Below are 25,690 nucleotides of genomic sequence, written 5' to 3'. Positions count from 1 at the left end.
GCATCTGGCTACATCCAGGACAGCCTCTGAATCCTCAGAGCCTTCTTTCCTGCAGGGGTTGTGTGGGGCTGGGGAGAATCACAGAATCATAGAATATCCCAGGTTGGAAGGGACCCAAGAAGAGAACCATTAGATCATAGAATCATTAAGGCTGTAAAAGACCACTAAGATCATCTAGTCCAACCATCGAGCTATCATCATGTCTAACTCCTGGCTCCACACAGCATGACCCAAAAATCAGACCGTATGTCTGAGAGTGTTGTCTAGACCCTTCTTGCATTCTGCCAAATTCAGTGCCATGCCCACTGCTCTGGGCAGCCTGTTCCATGCCCACTGCCCTCTGGGGCAGACCCTGTCCCTAACCACCAGCTGCCCTTCCCCTGACACAGCTCCATGCCGTTCCCTCAGGCCCTGCTGCAGTCACCCAGAGCAGAGCTCAGCGCTGCCCTCTGCTCCCTGTGAGGAGGTGCAGCCACCATGAGGCCTCCCCTCAGCTCCTCTGCTCTGGGCTGAGCAAACCCCAGGGGGCTCAGCGCTCCTCACACACCTTGTCCTCCAGACCTCTCCCCGCCTACATAGCCCTCCTTTGGATGCTCTTTAATAGCTTTACGTCCTTTTTGTGCTGTGGCACCCAGCCTGCACACAGTGCAGGAGGTGAGGCCACATAGCACAGAGCAGAGGGGACAGCCCCTCCCCTGGCCCAGTGGCAGCGCTGGGTCTGGTGCCCCCAGGGTGCTGTTGTCCCTCTTGGTGCCAGGGCACACTGCTGGCTCACGTCCAACTTGCTGTCAGCCAGAGCCCCCCATCCCTTTCAGTGGGGCTGCTGTCCAGCATCTCACCCCTAGCCTGTATGTACAGCCAGGGCTGTCCCTCCCCAGGTGCAGAATTCAGCACTGCTCCTGTTAAACTCCATGCAGTTGGTTTGCCGGGCTCTCCAATTTGTCTAGATCTCTCTGTGAGGCCTCTCCACCCTTGATGGAGTCAACAGCTCCTCCCAAATTAATATTGTCAGCAAACTTACTCAAAACACCTTCTAGTCCTAGTTCCAAGTCATTCATGAAATCTCAAAGGAGAACTGGTCCTAGAATGGAGCCCTGGGGAACCCTGCTAGTGACCAGCCACCAGCCTGATGTAACTCCATTTACTGTAACCCTTTGCGCCTGATCAATCAGCCAATTGCTCACCCACTGATTATACTTTTGTCTACCTCTATGATGGGCATTTTGTCCAGAAGGATACTGTGAGAAACACTATCAAAAGCTTTACTGAAATCCAAAAAGATACCATCCACTGGCTTCCCTTGCTCAACTAGATAGGTGACTGTGGGAGATCCTGCAGGAAGCCAGGAGCCCCAGAGAACTCAGCCAAGGTGGACTTGCTGCACCTCAGGCTGACCCAAGAGTGAGCAGTTCCCCTCCTGCAGCACCTGAATGGCTTCTCCACCCTCTGCTGGCACCAGCAAGGAGCAGATGAACCCGTTGTCCTGCCCTCCAGGAAAAACTCCATGGCTTTAACAACTTAAAATAGGACCAAAGCTAATGACCCGCACTCGGGTAGCTGCAAGTACCCAGTGACCTTGAGCAGCCCTCTGTGCCTAGGCCCTCGGGTGCAACGTGAACCCCGTAGAAGCAGAGCCACCATCCCAGCTCCTACACCCTCCTACACCTTCTCCTCTCACCTGGTCAGCCATGTGAACAATTTATGACACCACTGGCAGGATAGCAAGCCAGAAGTTTATATTCAAATTTCATTTGTGCTTTTCCTTCTTTCTTTCTTTTTTACTTTTTTTTTTTTTTTTTTCTGTGGGGGGATAAGATTTCTGCATCACAATTTTCCCCAGTAGGGACAGGAAACCACATTTGTCTGCTTGGGATCTGGTGTAAGACATGGACAACATCACAAAACCCGCTTGAAAAGTCCTTTGTGATGAACTGACCAACCAACAAACCAGCGAGTTGTTACTAGTGTTGCCACAGTCATTGGTATGTAGTTCTGGTTTCACTTTAAGAGTTTATTGTCTAAACACTGGATGAAAAGTGTTTCCAAATAATTTGGTTTAGGGAAGACACTTTTGTGTCCAGTAGTTGGGATTGGTGTGGCAGCAGCTGCAGGGTGTAAGGCGCTGTGCAATCCGGCACAAGCTGTGTGAGCTGGGGCAAGTGGCTCCCTTGCAGCAAACACAATCCCTGCTGATGCTCTTCACCCTGCATGCTGAAATCTAATCGGTGCAACAGTAAGCAGTAGAACTCAGATTTTAATTAGCTGTCAGCTGTGAAATTCTCCCTAAAGCTCCTCGTTTCTCTTGGTTATGTTGCTGACCTACTTCCCCGCTCTATCACTGGATATGGTACACAACTCCTCCGGAGCAGGGAGGCATTAACTTGGTGCACCCTGCTAACTGCTGGGCTGCTCGCTCAAGAGCCAGGCATGACCCCAGCCTGCCTCTCCCTGCTTTTCAGCAGACTCCTTCCTGACTCCCAGGCTGCTCCAGCTGAGAGATTTTTTGTGTCATCTGAGGAATGAGGGATAAAGAAAACCAAAGTCTGTCAGCATTGCGGTGATGCTCATTAGCCCATACAAATGTGCCCTTTGCATCACCCAGCCTGAACTGCATGGAAGCAGGAAAGGCAAAACCAAAGATGCAGCTTTATCTCACCTGCACCAGTGAGCTACCTTCATCTGTGTGAAAAGTGCCAGGCTGGGAGTGCCACGAGGCTGATAGGCTGGGAGAAGATGTCTCTCATTCTCCAGCCTGTAACACACCTCTTTCCAGACACATCCAGACCTTTGCCTTTCAAAACTGCCATGTAAAATGTGGAGCTGGGCTGGGAAACAAAAAGCATAACCTAAGGGGTAGCTATCTTTCTTCCCTGCCTCTCTTTGCAGCCATGCAAGTCAACACCTACCACTGCAAACACACTTACAACCACTAATTAGCAGTCTCAAAATCATGGAGATTCTCGTGCCGATGCTAAGGAATGGTTCATTCATTCATTCATTCACACACACCCACAGCTCTTTCCGACAGCAGCCTGCACCTCCCTGCAATTGCTGGAGGAGGCTTCTGGATATTGGCTACATATGCAGAGCAGAAAGATGATTCGTCCCTGCAAATAAAGGAGTTAGTGGACTGTGGAGTCTGCAGGACAGAATGGTGCAGGCCAACTCTCCGCTCAGTGCTTTGTAAAGACACCTGAGCTCCTGCATGCTTTGGAGGAGGGAGACACAAATGTCTAGATATTTCCTGCATGTAAAAATCTTGCCCCAAATTCTCTACAAAAGAGACAATTCTGAGCAGCTGTCCCACCACCCTTATCTGGCCTTGTCTGGGGCACCTCAATGAGATGTCTTAGTCTCAGCTCTCTTTTTTGGGTACAGATAATGCTGGAGTATAACCAGCAAGCCCTCGTTGGCTAGTGCTTAGTCATTTCTGTCCACGTGTTCCTTGAGTCCCTCAGGAGGTGCCAGGGAGATCCTGTGGGAGCAGATGGGATGTCACCTCTGGCTTGCCATCCATCTGTCGTCGCTCCTCCCTGCAGCAGGCTTGAGCGTGCGCCCACTGAACCTTCCCTTGGCTCTTCTCTGCCTGTTCTTGGCAGAGACCTGGAGATCCCTGTGAGTTGTGTTTCCAGAAAAGATATTTCCTAGGCATAGTCTCCAGAAATTTGGACATTCGCTTTCAGTCTCACCTTCACACCTGCCTTTGCTGGTTGGAGGATAAATCGGGCATTTAGAGACATGACAAGTGGAATGGGGCATGGCGGGGAGCAGGAAGGGCAGTCCTCTGCACTGTACCTCGTACACTTTTGTTTGAGCCTTCCAGGCAGTTGCCTGCCTAGCTATTTCCCAGCATATGGCACAGTCTGAGTCCTGACGGTCCCGGGGAGGTCTGAACACATGGCAGGGCTCCATTGGCCTGACTGAGCCCTTGCATGTGGAAAACTGCCATGTGGCTGGGCAGAAAGCAGAACTTCTTGTAGGGCACGGATTTAGGGGCTGCAAGTATTTTGCAAATATCTAGTGCGCAAAACCAGATGCGCACTCTGAACGCAGCCTCAGAATCTCACTTTTTCGGGGGTAGAAACTCTAAAGCCTCTGGCAGCTGTCATTTGTCTCAACAGCACCAGCATCTCACTCTCGTCCCTGTTCCACAGGCCAAAACCGCCTCCTAGCCTGAGTCACTGTAAAATGAAGGACCAGATGTCCCCTGCTTGACTGCCTGTCCCTTAGTATCTTTTCCCACCAAAAAAAAAAAAAAAAAAAGCAAAAAAAAAAGCTTTGTTTTGTTATTGCAAAATTGCAGAATACGGGAACTAAAAATGCAGATGCAAGGCAAGGTCAATCAAAAAGTGTTTCTCAGTGAAAGCAATAGCCCAGGGACTCTGTGCCTCCAGAAGATCCTCCTGCAAGGGGCTGCAGAGCTGCAGTGTGCCAGCTGGGACTTCAAGGAAAAACAAAAGTACAAGTACCAAGATAATGTGGCAAGACCTGGAAAGCCATGGATTGCCAGTTGAAGACTGCATGATGTTTCTTTGGCAGCTCTGGTGTCACACAAGGCTGTATCCATCATTTGATCTTACATGGAGCGATGCTCCCATGGCTGTCAGTGGGATAGCCAGGGCAAATCAGATGCAGTGCGTAGCTCTGGCTGTGGCTTCTGGTTGTGAAGGTAATTTGGCCTCCTCAGCACCATCTGTTTGCCAGCCCTGAGCTAGGCTGCGTACTCCAGGGAAAAAAGACCTTTTCATTAAAAGTGAAGAGTGACTGACCTCAGCTGCATCGAAGCACCTTCTTTATATTTTATTTATATATTCCAAGCCAAGAAAGCTGCTGAAACACCTTGCAAAAACCAAGCCCATTAGACAAGAGGATGAGAAATGACTTCTCTTAAAGGAGAACTTGTATGAACGGGCTCTAACCTGTGCTGCACTAGCAGAGGGGTCCTGAGATGCAAGTCCGGGGAATGGGGACCACTACTGGTATATGATCTTGCTGTTTTAGAGAAGTTTTCTCTCTTTTGCACTCCTGAAGATGCATGGACCAGAAATGCCCATCTTCTCTGTGCTATGCTTCATGTTCGAAATGTAATAATTGAAGCCCTGCACATGAAGAGCATGCAAACAAAGAAGAAGAAACCAGATTTAACTTCCTGATAACCTAATAACTTTTTTTTTTTTTCTGGGGGATTTTGGAGAAATGAAACTACACTATTTGCGAGACTTTGTTCTCCGTTTCAAATTCCCTGTGATGCCACGTGCCAGCCTGCTTCCCAATTGAAATTTCAAACACAGCCTCTTCAGAGCTGCTTAGAGCTGAAGAGCATTCCAGATTGCACAATGCTTTAAAACACGGGGAGATGGTACTTTGCCATCCATATCAAGGTTAGAAGACCCCAGATCTGTCGTGAAAATCTGCTCTAATGGGACGTTGTGTTTCTGGCAAAGCAGTTTGGGTTGTGAGGCTGCATTCCTGGGTTTGCAAATGCAGGAGGGACACGGGAGGGTGTGTGAAGGCGCGCATGCGTGCAGATGTTTCCTAATGCAGATTGTGCAAGACCCTGCTTCTTCCCTCCACATTTCTGCTTATTCAGACAAACTCTTTCTCTCCTGTGGGTGCTCCCATCTTTTTAACGGGTGAGACAATTTCCTGCACATAGCTGTTGATCTGAGAACACAGGTTGCTGCGTTGTTTTTATTTATGTGCAGGACTGGGGAGACAGAACAGAGCAGAGACTTGGGGATTCACACACGCCTTGGCTCTGAACCAAAACTACTGCTTCACCTCCTGCCTCACCAGGGCTTTTCTCTTTCATTTATCTCCCTTCCACGTGGTTCACACACACTAAGAAAGCTTCTGGATCCTGCACCTTCAAGATATCAGTGTGGTGTTTCTGGTATTTGTGCCAGAGCTGCTAACAATATCTGGCATTTTATTTGCATTAGTAGACTCCAGAGTTAACAGCTGTATTTACTTGATCAGTGGCATCAGAAAGGTGGGAATAAATAAGAGAAGTGAGAGGCCTAGAAGACATGATCCCAGAAGGAACACTGAAGGAATGCAGACTGTCAGGTCTGGAAAAGGCATAACCTCATAAATCCAAAGGAATAGATGTTTCCCACTTCCACTGCCAATAAGATAAGAAGTCAGGAGGTTAAACTTCAGCTAGGGAAACTGAAGTTTGGTGCAAGGAAAAACTTTCTAGCCATGAGAGCAATCGTGTGGGTAGCTTTGTCTGCAGAGAGTGAGAAGTCTGCGTCATGGAAAGCTTTTAAGATCGAATGTACAAACCTCTTTTGAGCTCAGATCAGGTGTCAGCAGCCCAGCTCTCAGCATCATTTCATAAAGAAGGTGATGAGTAGATGAACAATCAAGAGACATGCATCATTTACCTCTCTTAGCAACCTCTTCTGATCATTTTTGTGCTTGAAGCTTTCCCAGATACTCTCAGGAGCAGGTGACATGGAAAGACTTGTTTTGTGAATATCTGTCCCGCCTCAAATCCTTCTCAAATCCTTCACTCTCTCTCCTGTCCTCCTGACTGCTACATGTCAGGTGTGCAGACAAATTCCCTGCCCAAGCTGCAGCATAAGGAATGGCTGGATATTCCCCAGAGCAGAGACAAAGTAATGCCCCCCATGCAGGTGACTAACCTAAGGCATGTTGCAATGAAATGGTACGAGAAGCTACCAGACCCGACTGAGAATAAACAGAGGAACAATGTCTATGCAGCTGACTATCCCTGACCAGTAGCTATGCTAACTAGACTGCAACATGAAAAATGGCAGAGAAGAGAAACATCGAGTGTAACAAAAGCAGACCACCAGCTTAATTGTTGACTGAAGTAGAAATTACCAAGGCAACCATATCACGAATAACAAACAAATGCAGACAGTCAGCAACTCAGAGCCAGTGAGGAAAGAATTAGTATGTATGTATGGATGGCTTGTCTGGGAGGAGCTGAACTTGGTAAAGAAGCAGAACCTGGGAAGAATCAAAGGGGCAAAACTAGAATATAAAATAAAGCATTATGAATGAGCTATGCGTCAGCCATGCCTGAGGTCAGCCAGGCCTTTCTCTGGCTCTTCACAGGGGCCAACACACTGTGGTGAGGGCTTTGAGAGGGCAGAACTGGCTCGAGTGGAGTGTTTGCACAAGTCACGGTCAAAAAAGCAAAGACACGTGTCACATGAAATCCCCTCCAAAGACAATCAAGGCACCTACAAGTCAGGATGTAGGTGGGGAGTTAGCATGCTGAAATATTAGCTTTATTAAGGTTAAAGGCTTCAAACTTGTCTTGTTCTTTAAGTTTCTGTAGGCTGCATACATCAAGGCACGTTTCAAGATAATCATACTGTTTCAAAGAGAAGAATGTTAAAATTGGGTACTTTTTTTATCAACAGGGACAGAAAATGTCTAGGAAACATGAGTAGTGGCACATCTTGAAATGCTTACAAACTTGTCCTGTTTTGTAGCATTCCTCTAGGTTTGCGCATCAAAGCATGCTTTAAAAATAGTCTGCCTGGCTATTTTTAAGGTATCAACATTTAAATTGGATACCTTTACATTGCCAAAGGCTGAAGGTTTTCTAGTGCACCATGATAGAGATGCATCTTCAGGCATTTTAACACATACCAGGAGTGCTTGGAAGAGGTTTACCCTGGCCTCTAAAAATGCAAGGACTGTGACTATATTATGGATCTTCAGGTGAGTCTTTGGGGGTTTAAAATGGAGATTCTCGAACAGCTACAAAAAGAATGATTAATTGTTATGAAGTACTCGTGATTTGTCCTGAATCTTACTCAATGATTGGTTGCTAAACAGACAGACAGTTGCTCACTAAGCAGATTTTCACTGATAGCCCGTACAAAGCTTTTTCCTTTTTGATAAGGAAACGTGCAAGATTCGTATATGCTTTTCTCCTCCATATGATAACAAACAGCTACATTCATTCTCACAGCAGTGAACTTTCAAGATTAACTCTTTCATTTAGGTTAGGATGCAGACTTGTCATATGTCAGGGAATTATGAGGTTATCAGCACAGTTCTAAAGCGCTCCAATATTGGTTGCTGTTGTTCTCAAGAATTCACTTCAAAACAAATCAGCTCAAGCAAAAGGGTAAATGCCTCAGTTTTGGAGAGACATGTTTCTTGAAGCACGTATTTTCCACAATCAGTGGCAAAAAGTGTTTAAAAGTGAGAGAATGCATTTGCTTTCCAAGCTGTTCTGTGGACAGGGTCCAGTGCAGAATGTGGCAGCAGCACAAGCACAGGACATCACACAAGGTCTGCTGTGGTGCTGGGACTATTTTCTTTTTTGTGTGTGCTAAATCGTTGACTAGTATAGCAGAGTGCAAGGAAGACACCTTTCACAGGTGTACATCTGTATTTGTGCAGCATTTTGCCCACAAATTAACAATACCAATAAGATTTGGAAGACCTGCTAGAACGTTTCCACAAAGATTTGGTTAGTCTGCAGTTTTGAAAGACATGCAGGGGAGGTGAATGCTAAGAAGTTAAACCTATATTAGCTCCTCGGGCTTCTGCCTTGTGCCAGAGCATTGGTATAACATGTGGCTAACATTTGAAAGCTGTCACAGCAGTCAGCAGAGCAGCTGTAAACATCACCGTTCTGGATGATCAACAGAAATGAAGACCTACTTATCCAGCTCAAGTTGGGGCAATCCAGAGCATCTGTCTTGCTTCTGAATCAGGCACTTACCCTGGACAGAAAATGCTTTCGGAGCTGTTCTTCGAATAGCTAAGCTCCAAAAGAGCAGCCTAAATCCAGGAGGTCATCTTGGAACAATATTTGGCGGGCCAGAGTGACTTAACATGCTGTAAGGGACCATATGGAATAAGTTATGCTGGAGTAAAACAAACACTTGTCTCTCACATGCAGTGTTATTGTTAGCAACTTATTTGACCGAGCGTATTTCTCAGCAGCGACAATGACTCACTGAATAACAGGATAATACCACGAATTGCTAGCATGTTGTGGTCTGCGGCCACAGGAAGGGTTTTACTTCTACTGTACGCATGTTGGCAGTTTCAGCACACTAGCAGCAAATCCAAATGTTTATTGCTGCATCTAGTGCAGAAGCACAAGATCTCTGCTTGGAGCCTTCCCGCAAGCCAAAAAGAAAGCATGGGGGCATTTTCAATGTCATGCTTGCCGAACTGCAGCAAAAGCTGAGAGTTAGTTGCCCAAAGAGGAGACGTCACCTTTACTTCACTTTGCTTCCTTATCCCATTGTGTGGATATGGTGATCTCTCGAGCTCGGAATCAGCATGAGAGCCGGCTGTCCCAATTAGATGGACTCTGTGGTTCCCATCTAAAGCTTCAACCTTGCTGCAGGTTGCTAATTTTGGACGCAGACCTCAAAGCATGCTGATTTGGAAGGATGAAGAGGTTGCAGAGCAAGAAATAAGTTTGATCCATCAAACCCCAGTCCAATCACGTTGCAGAAGAAGGGGATCCAATGCACCTCAAAGTAGAGAAGAAAGCAAAAAGGAAGCATCTGTTGTGCAGGGGTTTCTAAGAGGGACTGAAGGAAGCCTTGGTGGGGGGACAGAAAGGCAGCAGTAGTTTTGCAGGACGCTTTCCTGCACTTAATGTATTCTGTTATTTATCCATTTTCACGTTTTCATTTAGCTCCCTGCTTTTGCTTATGTAAGAGGAAAAAGAAAAACAAGCCAAGTCAATGTTCCAGTGAAAGGAAGGACAATTCTCTGAAAGGACAGGAAATGGTGTGTGCTGGTGTCATGCAGGATTTGTCTGCAACCTCCAGGGCATGCTGTGGTCTGCGGGACAACCTGGGAAACATCCCAAGCACAAAACCTCTGCTGAAACATCCTGAACAGGATGAAGGAAGGGCTTGAAAGCGCTGCGAGACTGAGGAGAGGAAAAGGGCTTTACACCTCATTCCGTATAGCATATTCCCAGGGGAATTAAAACAATCCAAATACTGAAGATTCCAGTCAAGTAGGGAAAAATCTATACTAAACAGAGCTCTTTGACAGGAGAAGCTTTAAAATATTTGTCTTCTTTGGATATTCACAGACAAGCCATTAAGAATCATTAAGCAGAGTCGAGCCCAAACCAGTCTGGTGCATGCGTCTTCCTGCTATACCTTTACTGAAATTTTGGCATTTTCCCGAATCCCAGTTCTGTGAGCATTTTCCCTTCTACCTCTGCCCACATTTCTGCACCAGTAAACTGATGTGGAGTTTTCCGGAATGCAGTGCACAGCTCTTCTCTGTTCGCATGTCTGGAAAAGGCCCAGACAAAGAGATCAGAAACTGAAACCTGCGTTTTATGTTAGCAGTGTCAGAGTTCTACATTCCAGGGATTTGGGAAAGATCCTAACAGCAAACATCCCAAACTTAGAAGGAAGTTTAGCATTAAATGCAAAAGAAATCCAAATATGCTGAAGTATGGAAACTAAAACAACTTCAGCTTTGCCCTGCAGTGACCCCATGCAGTAAGAATACAATTATGATTAGATCACAGGAACAGTTGGAGCCCTAGATAAGAACAAACTGAGTTTTGAAGGCCTCCAGACGTACCGCATTGATTTGCCATGTTTTCTCCCTATGTAGTGCCAGAATAACACAGAGTTCCTTAAAGAATCAATTAAAAACTGAGTGTCAACTCAGAAATTGCCTGATTTACTTGTAAATTGGCAGAAAACAGCACCACTGCTTAAGGCTGTCATTTTGCTGCCTCCCCCCATATCAGCACATGGAAGATGGGAGGATGAGAGGGGATGATAAAATCTCCCTCTGTTTGTAGGATTAAATGCTTGGTGACAGCAAGATCTTCTCCAACACGTGGCTTGGACCACCTCCAGGCAAACCCCTTCCACCATGCAGGTGTGTGAGCACATTTTCTTTGTACTTTTCTTTGCTCTCCTTCCTCATGAGTAACTGAGAGCTCTCCCATCCCTTTCTGGGAAAATCCCTCTGTGCATCTTAGATAGCAAAATGACCACACTCTGATCTGGAATGCCTTAACCTCAAAACTGAACTTTTTAGGTAACACAACTCTGCATTCATGGCATTTTTTCCCCTGTACTTGTGAAGAGGCTTTCTCTATGCACTGGATGCCTTGCCTGCAAATCCCTGTCCCTGGGTTCCCCCTGCATGAGAACAATTCAGCAGCACTGTGGCTCAGTATGCTAGCAAGATCCTCAGTACCTGAAAACTCAGTACCATGCAGAACTGTTTTGTAAGAGCAAGTCTGCATCAAAGGTGACTTGTGTCATGGGACAGAAGTTTGGAAGTAGTTTGTGTCCGTAAGTGACTAAAAAGGACAACTGGATTCAGACCGCCAGAAAGTTATTTACTCATCTCTCCATAATGTGCAGTTGGTTCTTAGACATTGAAGTTTTATAAAGAAGAAAAAGCTTGTGAAGCTGCATAGCACAGTTTAGCACCATGACACAAAAACGGCAGCAGTTTCTCTGAAGTACAGGCAGATAAATGTATTTTTAAGTCCCATCTGAAATGCTACTCTTATTCAAAAGGATCATGGCCACATGTGCATGAAAAGTGCTGAGTGGCTTTGTGTGGCCAGCTGCACCAGGTGGCAAGCACAGGACACACTGCAGTGTCTGCATGTGGTGTTCACAGCCTGCAAAGCCAAACTTCTCCCCAAATGCCATTCATTTTGGAAAACTGCCTGTGTTTGTGAGTCCCCTAGTGAAACCCTCCCCAGGTCAATCGCTGTCCCTCATCCTGAATGTGTAAAGAAGAGAAAAAGAGATCATCTTCTGGGCACAAGAAAACCGAAGAAGACAGCTGCACCTTTTCACAAGATTTTTGAAGCATTACATTCTTCAGACATCAGTTTTTTGGTTAAACCAGAGGCAGGGCCATCCTGTAAAGGACCATCATAAGGTCATCTTTCTGACTTTCTGTGGTATGTCTCGAATGGGGAATGGTCACCCCTTCCCTCTCCTTACAGGCTTGATGTGACACATCCTACAAGCCCTTTTCCCTAGAACAAAGGCAATAAGAAGTATCTGGCTAGAGAAGCAAATCAGTCTGTCAGTGTGCTCCCAGAATCTGCTCCAGTCTTCTGACTCATTAAGACAGAGATGGTTTCCAAACTGCATCATTCAGGAATCACCATAAAAATATTGAATTCATTGAAGGGAGGAGGATTGGACTGATGCAAGCCAGAGCCAGTTTGCAAAATCCTTGCTGAGTGACTTCATGGCATAGCCCTCCTCCGTGTGATTTATTTTGAGGACTGTCTCTTCTTGGGCATACTACACAGCACAAATGCGGCTGGCCTTCCCACAAGAAACTCTGCATTCAGGACCAGGCCAATGCAACCTCACTTGCTCCAGGTGCTGCTGGAGTCACGACAGCTTTCCCTTCCCCAGCACCAGCAAGGACAACCACCAAGTGTGGCTTTGCCATTGATGCCTCGCTCTGTGGGCTTTGTACCCGAGCTCAGCTCAGTGTCCAGTGAGCTGCTGGTGAGGAAGAGGAGTGGTGCGTGGAAGCACCTCACAGTGGGTGCTCAGGGACTGCTTGTCATGACTTGTTGCTTGTAAAAGGCTTGCTAGTGATACGATTTGATTTGACTATTTATATTCGTGCCCAGGGTCTCAGAGTGAGATCCTGCCAGCTTTGCACAAAGGACCAAACAAACACCAGCAATACCCAGGACTAAGTGACAGTAAATATTTATAACAGCTAGTATGCTGATAAGAATAATAAACCTTAGGGATAAAACAGCCCATATGGTATTGCTGCTGATGGAGGGGGACACAAAGGAGAGGTCATTTGCAAGGTCCCTGTGCAGTTCTGCCCAATGGCAATGGAAGCAATCGCAGTAAGTGAGGAGTGTAGGAGTGTCCTTTCATTGTAATAGTAGCATAAAGGGTTGTTTACTAGTGGCTTGATAGCAATTAAAAAGCTATTGGTCCCGTTTAGTTTAGGATTAATTTCTGTGCTCGCATTTCTATAGAGAGGCGGTATGTGCTTGAAAGGTACTTGTCATAAAAAAATAGAAATTTGTCTGGCACAGACAAATCTCAGCCGCAGCCTAGTTGTGAGTATTTCCAGCACATGAGAAGAAACCAGGCACAGGGAAGATAAGCAGCTCAGTGAGTGTGAAAACCAGGCTTGTGGGAATGTCCACAGAAATGCTTGCTAAATAAGAGGAAACCAGGGCTGCAATCACAGACCCTCTCGGCAGCAGACTTTACTACGGAGTTTCAAGTGAACGCTCCCATTATGTTCTCCTTATGTAACAACAAGGGAAAGCATTTTCATTCATGAATGGAAATGCTTATGACATTTGTGGTCTAGTAATTTCCCTTTATGATCATCTGTCATCATATCTCTGGAAATCTCCGTCAATTTCAGTTGTATTCCTGATATTAGGTTCAGTTCTTTCTGTATAATTTCACTTCACCTGCTCTACTGTTTTTTCCAGTCTATCAACCATCTGAAAAATGAGAAAGCTTTACCTAGCACTTCGCAGTGGGAGTATGAACGCGGCATTTTAACACCTGAAAGCACATGAACCGATATGCAGATGCTATTCTGCAGTGTTTAAAGAAAAATCTCATGTTAAACTGTTCTGCCCCAAACCAACATGATTTCAAGCCAAGGCTACAAAAGGATGATTGTTGGATTTTTTTTTTTTTTTTTTTTTTTTTTTTTTTTTTGGTGTGTGTGCGTTCTGTTTAACAAAACACGTAAGTGGAGAAAGCCTTTCTGCCAAGGGTGTGCTTTGCTTTTTTTTTTGCCTGTGCCCGGCTCAAAGAGCTAACATGTTTCCCTGTGAGTTTGAAGGAGAGCAATTACTTCTGTGCTTTGGAAATAGTCGCAGTATTGCACAGCTGTTTTCACTGGGGTCGACTTCCACGACGCTGTAATGACAGCTCAAGCCATACCAAAAATCCTTGCACAGGATGTAATCAACCTCAATCTGGAGAGAAACATTGAGAAACTGCCTCCGTGCGCCAAGAAAAACAGCAGCCGTTTACAACATGCTTTTCCTAATGTCCACTCAGCTCAACCCGCACGTCAAACTGGACGTCTCAAAGCGAAAGTAGGGCAGACTGGAGGAGAAAAGCCCCTTGACTATTTTGAAGAATTTTCTAAGCAGTAACATGGCAGGGTTCAGGCACTGGGAGCGACCTCTGATCTCTCCTACGCCTGCATTGAAGCTCTAGCATGGGGCGTCCTGAAAGCCCACATCTTGAGCGATAAAATGCTTGTTTTCCAAGAATTTTTTTCTTGCCTCTTTCAGATGCTTGGAAAGTTTCTGTCCCTCCAGCAACAAAGCTGTTATATGTTATGTTCCTCGCTCGGAGCTTAACTGCTATGCTGCTAGAGGAGCCAGCCCACAGCACCACATTTACGGGTTTTCCCAGGATGCCGCATGAACCGAAACCCTAATTATTCCCGAGAAACGCTTGAATCCGTTTTCACTTACCCCAGCTGAGTCTCAGCAGTTGTGGATACAGCAGAATGGAAAAAAGCCCTCATATGATAGTGTCCCTAAATTTACCAGAAAGAAAGGAGCTGGGGTACTTGTTCTTTAAGTGTCTCTAAAGATGGTTTGCATAGCTGGATCTCAGCTTATCTATGCTTTTCTGCTTTTGCTTCCATACATGGATCTGTTCCCAACAGTAACTTCAAGCTGTCGAAAAGAAGCTATCTGGCAGCTTTCAGCTTCACCTGGCACATAAATGAGCAGAAATAAATAAATAACAATATTTTCTGCTAGATCCCCTATTTGATTTGTACCCTTCTTTGTTTCTTCCTTCCTTCCTCCCTCCATTCCTTTTCCTTCCTTCCTCCCTCCCTCCCTTTTCCTTCCTTGTTCTCTTCCCTTCCTTTTCCTTCCTTCCCTTCTTTTCTCTCTTCTTTTTATTTTTTTCTCTCTTATTTTCTTCCCAGATAAAATTTTTTTGCTATTATTTCCAAAGGGATTCCTAAGTGGTGGCAAGTAGAAACGACCAAAAGAGATTTTTCTTCCCCCTTTCCTGCAGCTCACACACTTTATTCTCAGAAATATCTTTTTGTTGCTGTTGTTCCTTTGCTTTGCTTGTAGGTCAGAGTTTTGAATGTTTATTACTTGGAAGCATTTCAACGCAATATACATCATGACTGCAGCAAGGGAAGGTTAAGAGTCAAATTTTTTGGAGAGAGAGAGATTATAGAAGAGCCACGTGACTCCTCCCAGATTAGCAGCAGTAGCAGGAGGAAGCATTCCTCTGATAATACAGTAACCACCATGGGACGTGCCTGAAACACCGAAGAGTGGAAGCTGTTGTTGGGAAGCTTCTTGCAGATGTGTTATGAATAAATCACTCCTCATCTTCCTTCCTACCCCTCCATCCTCACCAGGTTTCTGTTTCAAAAAGGGCTGATACTGGACAAAACTGTTTTTTTTTTTAACATGGGGAATACCATGCCGCAGGTCAGAAAACCGATCATACAAGGGCTGCTCTGAAAGTAGTGCTTATTTCATTGTGTTGGCCCACAGCATCAGAGGCAGATGTTGGTGGCATGGCAGTAGAGGTTGAACCTTCTCACCAATATCTCATTCCATTTTGTTGCCGTGTGACAGCTGGCAGCAGAGGGGCACTCTGGTGTCTGACGTGGAGGTGCATATGGAGCAAAGGTGTGGACCTGTATTCCTCCATGTGAAAAAAAGACACCCACTGACATTAATCAACACTTGCTGAACATTCGTGGAGACCAAACAGTGGATGTGAGCACAGAGAGGCAGTGGATGGTGCGTACCCACTGGTGCTTTCATGTGCAGGTAATGAACTGGTAGCCACAGATCACTCACCTGCAAGTTGACAAACAGAGTGAAAACGACCACTTTATTCTCATAGCCTGGAAGCTGCACAAGTGGCAGAGACATTCAGGAAACACAGAACTCTCCACGGATGCTTTTATGAGTGCAGCATGCAGGCTTGCTATCAAATAGTGTTAGTACACTTCTTGTATCTGTTGTAGTTTCCATGGAAATAAGTAGGAGGCATTACTTGCAGAGCATAGTATATATATATATAATTAACTTTAACACTGCCCTTTGTTATCTCTGCTGTGCAAACAGGAATGTTCAGATCTCCAACAAAAGGGCAGCACCCAGCACATTGAATTATTATTGTGTATTATGTTGACAACTGAGAACAAAGAAGGTATTAGAGACCTAATTGACTGTCTCAGTTCAGACCCCTCCAGGTGAAAGAAAATGAGTGAAAGACATATTCAGGCACTTGGATGCTGAGGGCTGCATATAGGTGTCCAATCCCAGGCCACTTGCATTGAAAATGTCACCCTCAGAACTGGTGAGTTTGATTAATTGCAGAAGGAAATTCCTGGTATATTCCCACACATGAATGACCTTGACTTCTTGAGATGCTTCTTGAGATTTTTCCTAAATATCTGTTAAAAACATGGCAGAATAAAAGTTTTTTAAGATCTCATCAGCTCCAACCCTACAATTAGCAATACGCTGCATAATTTTGTTATTACAAATTACCTAATTAGAGATGCTGCTTCAAACAACATATTCATCTCCTGCTCTTTAGTACATAAGAAACAGGGGGAAGGTGTGTATTTTGATGTGGCTCCTGGGAGGTTTCCAGCATCTACCTTGCATCCTGTGCCCTGAGAGCACACTTGTGTGTCCCAGATTGAGCAGCAGTGCTGTGTGGGTTGAACATATGAAACAGGCAGCAATAGGATTCATTTGCAGAAACTGAGTGAGTATGAACTTGATGATCTTGAAGGCCTTTGCCAAACTAGGCGATGGTTCTACGATTCTATGAAGGAAACCTTCCTGTTTCTAGCATGCCAGCCAAATGATTAGTGCCTGTCGTATGGAGCAATGGGAATCTGGAAATCTGTCCCAGGATTTCTCCAGCCTTTCAAGAAGAAAAGCCAAGCTCATCTCAGAAGGGTGCTTAGGTGGGAATCCATGTCACCATTGCCTGTCAGACAGACTTGGTGACTCAGGAGGGAACCTCCTGTCCTGTACTGTAGCACAAATAACAGCATGCATCAGTAAAGCCTTTGAACTGCTTAATTTAAAATATGTAAATAATACTTCTGACTTTCCTGGTGTTAGCCATGTGATCATTCTGTTCTTGATTTGGTTGTGTAGAAGTGGAAATGAAACCGTCAAAGTGGCACAAAAAAAAAAAAAAAAAAAAGACCCAAAAAGGAACTGACGTTAACACGTGAGGATATCTGAGTTTCCCAGGTCTCTTGGCTGTGACCGTATTGTTCCAAAGAAGCTGCAGAGTTTACCAAAATGGGTTAAGAAAAGCAAGACTTTTGGCTTCAACTCATTTCACAAGTGTCGTCTTTTCTGTAAAGGAAATGTTGAAACTCAGATGTGTACATAACTTAAGAGAAATGTATTTTGCTTTGAGTACTTGCAAATAAGATGATGACACAGCCTTCAGGGTTTGGGGAACCAAAAGGTCAAGGGAGCAGGCAATTTTCTGGCTATATCCTGCCCTTCAGCGCAGCCGCTGCATGTCAACCCCTGTATGAGTGACACCACCTGCTTTGAACTCAGCTCTCTACACTGACTGGCCAAAGAGCCACTCGTATTTTCCATCAAGAGCTTTTCCATTTGTCCCCAGTGAGAGAGATGAAGTTGGTGTCAGGGCATGCAGATGGTAACAGGAAAGGTATTTTTCTAAAACAAAATAAAGATAGATGGTGGTGTCGCCATGTAGTCCAGGCAAGTCCAACCCATGGCCCATGACCCACATGTGGCCTGGCCCAGTCCACTCTGCAGCCACCCCCTGCCCCACACCATCATGGCGACAGCTCTGCCCCACTGAGTGGCCCAGCCTGGCCATGCAGCCTTCGCTCCCAACAACCACACAGCAGTGTGCAATCGGCTCGGGCTGAAACCAGCACATGGGGAGGGTGGAGAGCAGTGCTGACTTGGTTATGGCAAATGGTTGTGAGCACTGTGATACACTGGCTGAACATAGACCTGCGAACAGCAACAGATACGCAGCTGTGCTTCACTTTTTGATAAAGGGATTTGAGAACAGGTTTCAAGATTGCTGAAAAAATCATCAATTTTTTTTGTATATTTGCGACTCCATTTTCAGTCAACATAAATACATTACCTGCGAATTTTCAAACAGAACGTATTGAGTTGCAGTCAGACATCCAACTCAAAAATCTGACTGTCTCTCTCTACCAGACCTTTATAAGCCCTCTCTTACCAGAGAGAAATACCCCTCCCTTCACAGTCGCATCTTATCCATGCCATCACTTTTTGCCAGTATGTACATTTGTAAACAACTGTCTTCAAGGACAAAGCAAAGGAAGAGTAAAATTTCATCAAAAATCTCTCACAAACACCTGAGAGTTCAGTTAGAATTGCAACCACTGCCACTGAACCCAATTGATGCATCAGAATGACAAAACAAGGTCAAACATCCCACTAGTTTATGAAGAGCGGCCACCATGATGGTGCGGGGCAGAGGGCAGGCTGGGCCACATGTGGCCCATGGATTGGACATGCCTGAACAACCCAGTGGGCCACAAGGAAATGGAAATAAAACACCTCAGCCCTTTGTACCCATTGACTCCTCTTGTCCTCCCTAAAACAAGCAGAAGAGGGGGGAAAACCCATCTTTGTGAGTGAGATAGGCAGAAGACATCAGCAGCTCTTCCTGCAAGGCATCAGGCAGAATGGCAGGAGTTCAGGCCTGGGAGAAGGGTGGTCAGACTTCACCTACCGAGCCTGGTCCCCCTATGGACACCTCCAGTCCCCAGTGCCAACCCCATTTGTGCTGCAGTATCAAGCCACCAAAGAGGTGTTGAAGCCTGTCTTCTGAATATCAACGTGAGTTTCAAAAGCGTGGTTTAAATATAGCTGCTTGCTTTCCTGGGAGACCCTGTAGCAGTATTCTTGCTGCAGCAAAAGCTGCACCATATGCCCAGCATTCACAGCCGTTTCCCAAAGACCGCCAGGGAGTTGTTATTCTGCATTTGGCTTGCATGCCGTTCCAAATGAAAGGCTTGCTGGGGAGGAAGGCTGGAGGAACAGGCTGCAGCTGACGTCTTTCACACGTTCAGATGTGCTGCTCAGGTGTGCTTATGCAGCGTTACGAGCTGAGAGAGCTGGATGCAGCTCTGAGCAACCTGATCTAACATGGAAGCCAGCCCAGCTCTGGGCAGGGGCTGGACCTCCAGAGGTCTCTCACCACTGAAATTATCCTTAACTCAACTTAGGATACAGTCATATGGCAGAGGAACAGAAAGGAAATTTGAATTTCTGGGTCATTTTTTGTCTTCCTTTTTTCTTGTTTTTTATTACCATTTATCTTACAAACCCTTCAAGCATGGCCCGTCTCTCGTCATACACAAGGCTTGTCTCCAAAGTAACTTGGACCTCATTGCACTGCAAGTGAAAATCCACAATTCCCTTTTTTTTTTTTTTTTTTTCTTAAAGCAAACTGATTAAAATGCAGTTGGGCCCCGTGCCCAGGTAAAGTGCAAGGAAGTCGGGCAGCCATTCTTCCCTAGCGTTAAGTATGTAAAGCTCTGCAAGTGAGAAAATCTTTTTCGTTTAGGATAAGCAAAGATGCCTAAAACTTGGGGAGTGTCCAATTCTTACCCATCATTAAGTGATAAATTAACCATCATTAAGACATACATTACTGTGCCTTCAGAACAAAGCCAATAGAAAAAAATGCTAATTAGTGCTGGTCAGAAATTTTCCAGTGGAACATTTTTCTGTCAGAAACTCCCCTGATTAGTTAAACTTGATGTGTTCCAGAAGAATGCATTGGTTTTACTGAATCCCCACTGCAACACAGTGGACTGTGGTGGGATGGGAGTAAGGAAAGAGGGACTCCATCAAAACCCTTGTGTTGACCCCTTGCCCCTCCTTTGCTCAAGGAGGTTGTGGATGCCCCGTCCCTGGAGGCATTCAAGGCCAGGCTGGATGTGGCTCTGGGGAGCCTGGTCTAGTGGTTGGCAATCCTGCACTCAGCAAGGGGGTTGAAACTTGATGATCTTTGAGGTCCTTTTCAACCCAGGCCAGTCTATGATTCTATGAAATTATCCACCTGGCTGCAAGCCTTGTAGTAGCAGCAGGGCCTGCAGTTTGGGGCCATCTGCCCCACAAAATGCTGGTAGAGAAACCCTGAACACTCCTGGATCTTGCACTGAGGGACTTGGAAATCACACCTGCAACCAGCAGCATGCTTAGGTGGTGCATGTAGCATTGCATGTTGGCTCTGCTCATGCCTGACTCCTTCCTTGCTCCACTCCTGCTGAAGCCCTGCTGGCTCTCTGCACTTCCACATTTTCCTCCTGCAAAGAGTGCCCCTGGAGCTGAGCACACACAGAAGGACTGAATGGGACCCTCTCCGGATCCTAGGACTGGCAGAAGATGGCTCAAATGCTGATCAGAGTACTTCAGCAACCAGGACTGAGGATACCCTGAATTGCCAAACATTAATATTTGATGCATTTCAATAATTAAATAGCTTGATAAGATAATTTAAGAAACACTGTCACTTTTTAAATTATTTGTAGACAATTTATAACAGAGCAAATCCACTTGGAATGAGCAATATTTTGGCTAGGGTAGATGTGTAGCTTAGACAGCTGCCTTCATTTATTTAAAGCATTGGAGAGATGACTGTTTTGAACTCCTCTGCTAGAAACCCCACATCTCACCAGACCAGACTCCCAGCCAGCAGAAGCAAGTGAATCATAGAATCATGAGGTTGGAAAAGACCTCTGAGATCTTCCAGTCTAACCAATCACCTACCTCCAATGTTGCCCACTAACCACATCCCTTTCCTTAAATGGCTCCAGGGATGGTGACTCCACCACCTCCCTGGGCAGCCTGTTCCAATGCATCACCACTCTTTCTGAGAAGAAATTCTTCCTAATATCCAACCTGAACCTCCTCTGGCACAACTTGAGGGTCCAGAAGTGTCTTCAGGCTAGTTGCAGCATTGTTGGAGGAAAGTTTTGCTTTTGGAAACAAAGTAAAAGAGATGGAGGGTTTCCCTGAAATTTTTGTTTTCAGTGAAAATATTTGGGTTGTCATCTAGAACTAGAAAACCACAGCTGGAAAAAATAAACTGCTGGTTGCCAAGAAAAAAGAAAAAACCCACTCTGCTGCCATTTTTTCTTGATTTATTTGTTTTCCTGGAAACGTATTGGTATAAGCAGCTTCAACAGTTTACACCTGGTCAGGATCAGTCCCAGCGGTGATACACTGCCATTCACTTGACCAATACCACATGAGTCTGTGGAGAGCTCCCAGCAGCAGCCCCATCTCCCATATACATCACATCTGTCTAAAGCAGAGGGCAGGAAGGCAAGGGCACAACTCACACAATGTTAAAATGAGCCGCTTTATTTAACGCAATATGCACAAGCACATGGTTACCAGTGAGGAAACAGTCTGCATCAGGCAGCCCCTTTGTTTCCAGTCTTTCCATCCTGATTGCCAAGGGAGATCTCCAAACATACATACATACCATCAAGATGTAGAATCACCATGCTTTCATTTTTGCTCTAACCACTTTGAGCCTCAGGTCCTTGCCAGTTCTGCAATCAACACATAAGGACAGTGCAGGGAAATGATTTCTCCGTGGTGATGCTGACAGTTTCCTATGGAAACCAACACATTGCTCCACAGATACCTGAACTAGGTGCAAAAAGTCCACAGTTTCATCACAGAATTGTGGGATCACTGGGGCTGGGAAAGCATCTTTGGATGCTATCTGCATCGACTCCTTGCTCCAGCAGGGCTACCCAGAGCTGCCCAAATGTCCCTGCCTCAGCAAATGTCCTGGGAATCCCTTAGCCCTCTAGGATTACGAAAGCAAAAGGAGTTTTCCATGCCGTGGGAGGAGTGTGGCTGAGGGGCTCCCTGCTTCTACAGTCTTGTCTGGATGATGGGATTTTGACAACCTTTCTCCAGAGTGTTTTCGTTTCTGTTCATCAGCTTGTTGGTCTGATAACATTAATCAGCACTGTGGAAACAGTGCTTTCAGAGATGAACATTGTAATCAGAATGAAGAGACACTGATGAGTATTGCTAAAATTAAGGAGTCTAAATCCAGCAAAATTGCTTTTGCTGGGAAGAAGTATTTTTATCCATAGCTGGCTAGCTCCATGCTATCTTGACAACACCAGGCATGATCCTTGTAGGAGGGAGCGGCATCTCTGAGGGAGCCCCACAAATATGTTCTTACAGCTCACATTTTCCCTGTGTGTCAGTCAGCTGAGGGAACTGGGATGGTTCCATCTGGAGAAGAGGCTTGGAGGAGATCTTATCACTCTCTACATTCACCTGAAAGGAGGTTGTGGTGAAGTGGGGATTGGCCTCTTCTCCCAGGTAACAGCAATAGGACCAGAAGAAATGGCCATACATTGCACCAGGGAAGGTTCAGGTTGGATATTAGAAAGAATTTCTTCTCAGAAAGAGTAGTGAGGCACTGGCACAGGCTGTCCAAGGAAGTGGTGGAGTCACCGTCCCTGGAGGTGTGCAAGAGCCATGGAGATGTGGCACTGAGGGACATGGTCAGTGGGCATGGTGGGGATGGGTCAGCAGTTGGATGTGGTGATCTTAGAGGTCTTTTCCAACCTTTATGATTCTATGATTCTCTCTCCTACCCTATCAGCTGGCAAAGACTCGTAACAAGCAGCACTGGCTCCCAGAGGCCAGAAAACCTGGTCCCATGCTCATGCTGGAAGTTCTTCATCCCAGACCCTGCTGCATCTTGAAAAGATTTTCTACCATTTACCTCAGTCCAAAAATATGTCCCAGTATGGCCTGCTGGTGAATTCTAGCATGTGATTAAGCATGATGAGATGATCCATGAGCTTGAAGGCAAGTGACAAAACTGAAATCCTCTCTTAATATTTTCCCTTCTGAGGCTGCAAAGAACTCCAATCCAGAGAGTGATGCAAGGATGTAACATTACTGCTAGTGTAGCTGGCATTAGGTAATTTGTGTGTGAATGTGACTAGATATTAGAGGAAGAGAACTATTTGTTGATAAGCCTGACAAAGGTGAAGCATTTCAGAAACATCTCATGGCCTATAAAACCGAAGTGCAAAGCCTAAGCATATTGCTGCCCCCCTGAAAAGCATTACACAGCTCACAGCAAAATACCAGGGTCATAAAGCTACAAGTGCACAGCTCGAGGGCACCCTGAGCCTCTGCTTTCCTGCCCCAGTCCAGGGCAAGTGAGAATTGCTTCAGCCTCCATGAGAGCCTTCCCACTTCGCCAGTTGAGTGAGGAAAATGGGGGATAAAACAGAATTTCTTACTTTTGGACATTACTGTTTATAGTTCACACATTGCCACTTGATGTTGTTAATACAGTTCATACAACATAGGATGGAGCAATATACAGTTAGTATCATCATTAGATAATCATTAATAATTTCTTGCATGCTCTCAGAGGTCTAAAGTCAAGCCTCAGGCTGCCAGGGCAGCAGTCCCACACAGCATGTCTGATCAATGGTTTAGTTTCTTAATTTTTTTTTCCCCTTTTTCAAGAATATCTGCTCAAAATGCTTTATCCACTTCTAGTTGAAGGGCAGAAAGGGGAAGGAGGGAGCTGATTTTGCCTGCTGTTTCTCTGTGTACTGGCTGGGCATGGCCTCACCACTGCTCTTACGGTGAGTCGATGAAATAGCAGCCTCTGGGCCCTCAGAACTGGATGAGCTGCATGGCCCTAGGTGAAGAAGTGAACCACCTGCACCCACCATCAACCATGAGTTTGTGAGCGGGGATACAACACTCAAGGGACATCATCTCAGAAGCATCTTAGCCCTCAGAGACAGCTGTCATCTTCCCACAGCTGTTAATCAGTACTGATACCCAAAGACCCCCATCATGGGAGGAGGCTCAGCACCCAGCTTCCACCATGCCAACACGTGACCCCAACATCCCCATGCTTTTCTCAAGGCATGAAAAAGGGTATGCTTAGGTCAGTCAGAGGGAAGTAAGAAATTATGCTAGAAAATCCTTTTTCCCCTTGGTGGTGATTCCTCCATGGGAATGAAGAAAGGTAGTGGTTGTAGTGTCTCCATCCTTGGAGTCACTCAGATCTTATATGGATGCAGCCTGGAGCAACCTCACCCAAGCTCGAACACAACCCCTTTCCTACCTCAATTATGATGTAATTTTTTTATATTTTCAAGACCAGGAATTTGATATATATTCTTTTATGGAACTAACACCTATTGCTTGAAGTGGGCCCAGAGTAGAGGCGCAGAGCCAGGTATGTCTGTCATAGGACATCTGGGCTGTCTCCCGATACACCCCAGTGACACACCCTAATCTTGTGGACTGTTTTTTTCCTTCTGCTAGTTTAATATTCAGGGTTGAAAGGCAAAGTAGACAGAGATTGATCACTTGATACTTTAGCAGGGATTATTATGAATCTGTAGAATCACAGAACAGCTTGGAGTAGAAGGGAGCTTAAAGATCATCTGTTTTCAACCACCCTGCCATGGGCAGGTCTGCCACTCACCAGCTCAGGCTGCTGTGGGCCCCATCCAACCTGGCCTTGAGCACATTCAGGGATGGGGCATCCACAGCTTCTCTGGGAAGCAGTGCCAGGGCCTCAGCACTTTCTGAGTGAAATTTTTCCCTCTGGCATCTAATTTAAATCTGCCCTCTTAGTTCAAAGCCATCCCCCTTGTCCTATCACTATCTGCCCATGTAAAAAGTCACTCCCCCTCCTGCTTGTAAGCTCCTTTTAAGTACTGGAAAGCCACAGTGATGTCTCTCCAGAGCATTCTCTTCTCCAGGCTGAACATGCCCAACTCCCTCAACCTTTCTTCTTAGCAGAGGTGCTCCAGCACTGAGCATCTTCGTGGCCCTCCTCTGGACCTGCTCCAACAGCTCCATTTCTTTCTTGTGCTGAGGGGCCTGGAGCAGTACTTCAGATGAATTAATTCATTTGATTTAACTAGTTTGGATTTGTTCTTGTAGGCAATCTTTGGATAGTTTAATAATATTACAACTAGTGACTGCAAAAATAAATATCTGACACGTCTAGTTTTGCTGTGTGTCATCTGAAGGAAAGTTTTCCAATGTATAATAAAAACATGCTTGTTAGGAATACATAATCTATAAATCAGACTTTTCCAAGGTCTTTGATTGATCTTCGTGAGTGGTGTAAGAAAAATTGCTTTCAATCTGTGACAAGTGATCCCTGCTCTGGGCTTCAGCGGTATTCACTGGCACTGAGGTCATAAACCACTTCCCAGTCAATGCCTTTTGTTTTCATTTCCCTCTAAGTTTCTGAGACAATCACCTACAGAGCTAAAATTTTCCATGCTGAGTCTCTGCCTGAGGGGGACTTTAGATGGTATATTTTGGGAGGGAGATTGCAGTGGGCAGCCAGAGGCACTATTTTCCCTTCCTTCCTGTAGCAGGGAATATTGGTTAACATTGGAAAAACAGCATGGAAGTCCTCATTCTCTCCAAGGAAATGTGTACAAGCTGTGGCTGGAAGGAGCTGGTGGTGACAGGCTTACAAACACTTGAAAAATATTACATCAAGCATGAGTTCAAATGAGTGGCATGGGAAATGGTGTGTATGGCCCCAGACCATGACGCCACTCCTGCACAGGGAATACCTATTCTCATCCTGGCATCATCCCCAGGAGATGATGCGTGAGG

At 45.6% G+C, this 25,690-nt stretch overlaps 1 protein-coding gene across 1 annotated transcript in view; it reads right to left on the bottom strand.

Moving 5' to 3' along the window:
• SLC8A1 (solute carrier family 8 member A1) overlaps window positions 1-14,662 on the bottom strand; it is a 97,184-nt gene extending 82,522 nt beyond the window's left edge. The window contains exon 1 of the mRNA XM_021391314.1: window positions 14,459-14,662. The gene's annotated coding sequence lies outside the window, so the exon portion shown is untranslated. The remainder of the gene's footprint in view (window positions 1-14,458) is intronic.

This window comes from Numida meleagris, chromosome 3 (genome assembly GCF_002078875.1).
Source record: "Numida meleagris isolate 19003 breed g44 Domestic line chromosome 3, NumMel1.0, whole genome shotgun sequence".
NCBI lineage: Eukaryota > Metazoa > Chordata > Aves > Galliformes > Numididae > Numida > Numida meleagris.
Note: the sequence above shows the minus strand (reverse complement) of the source record. Positions and strands in the feature narration are given on the sequence as shown.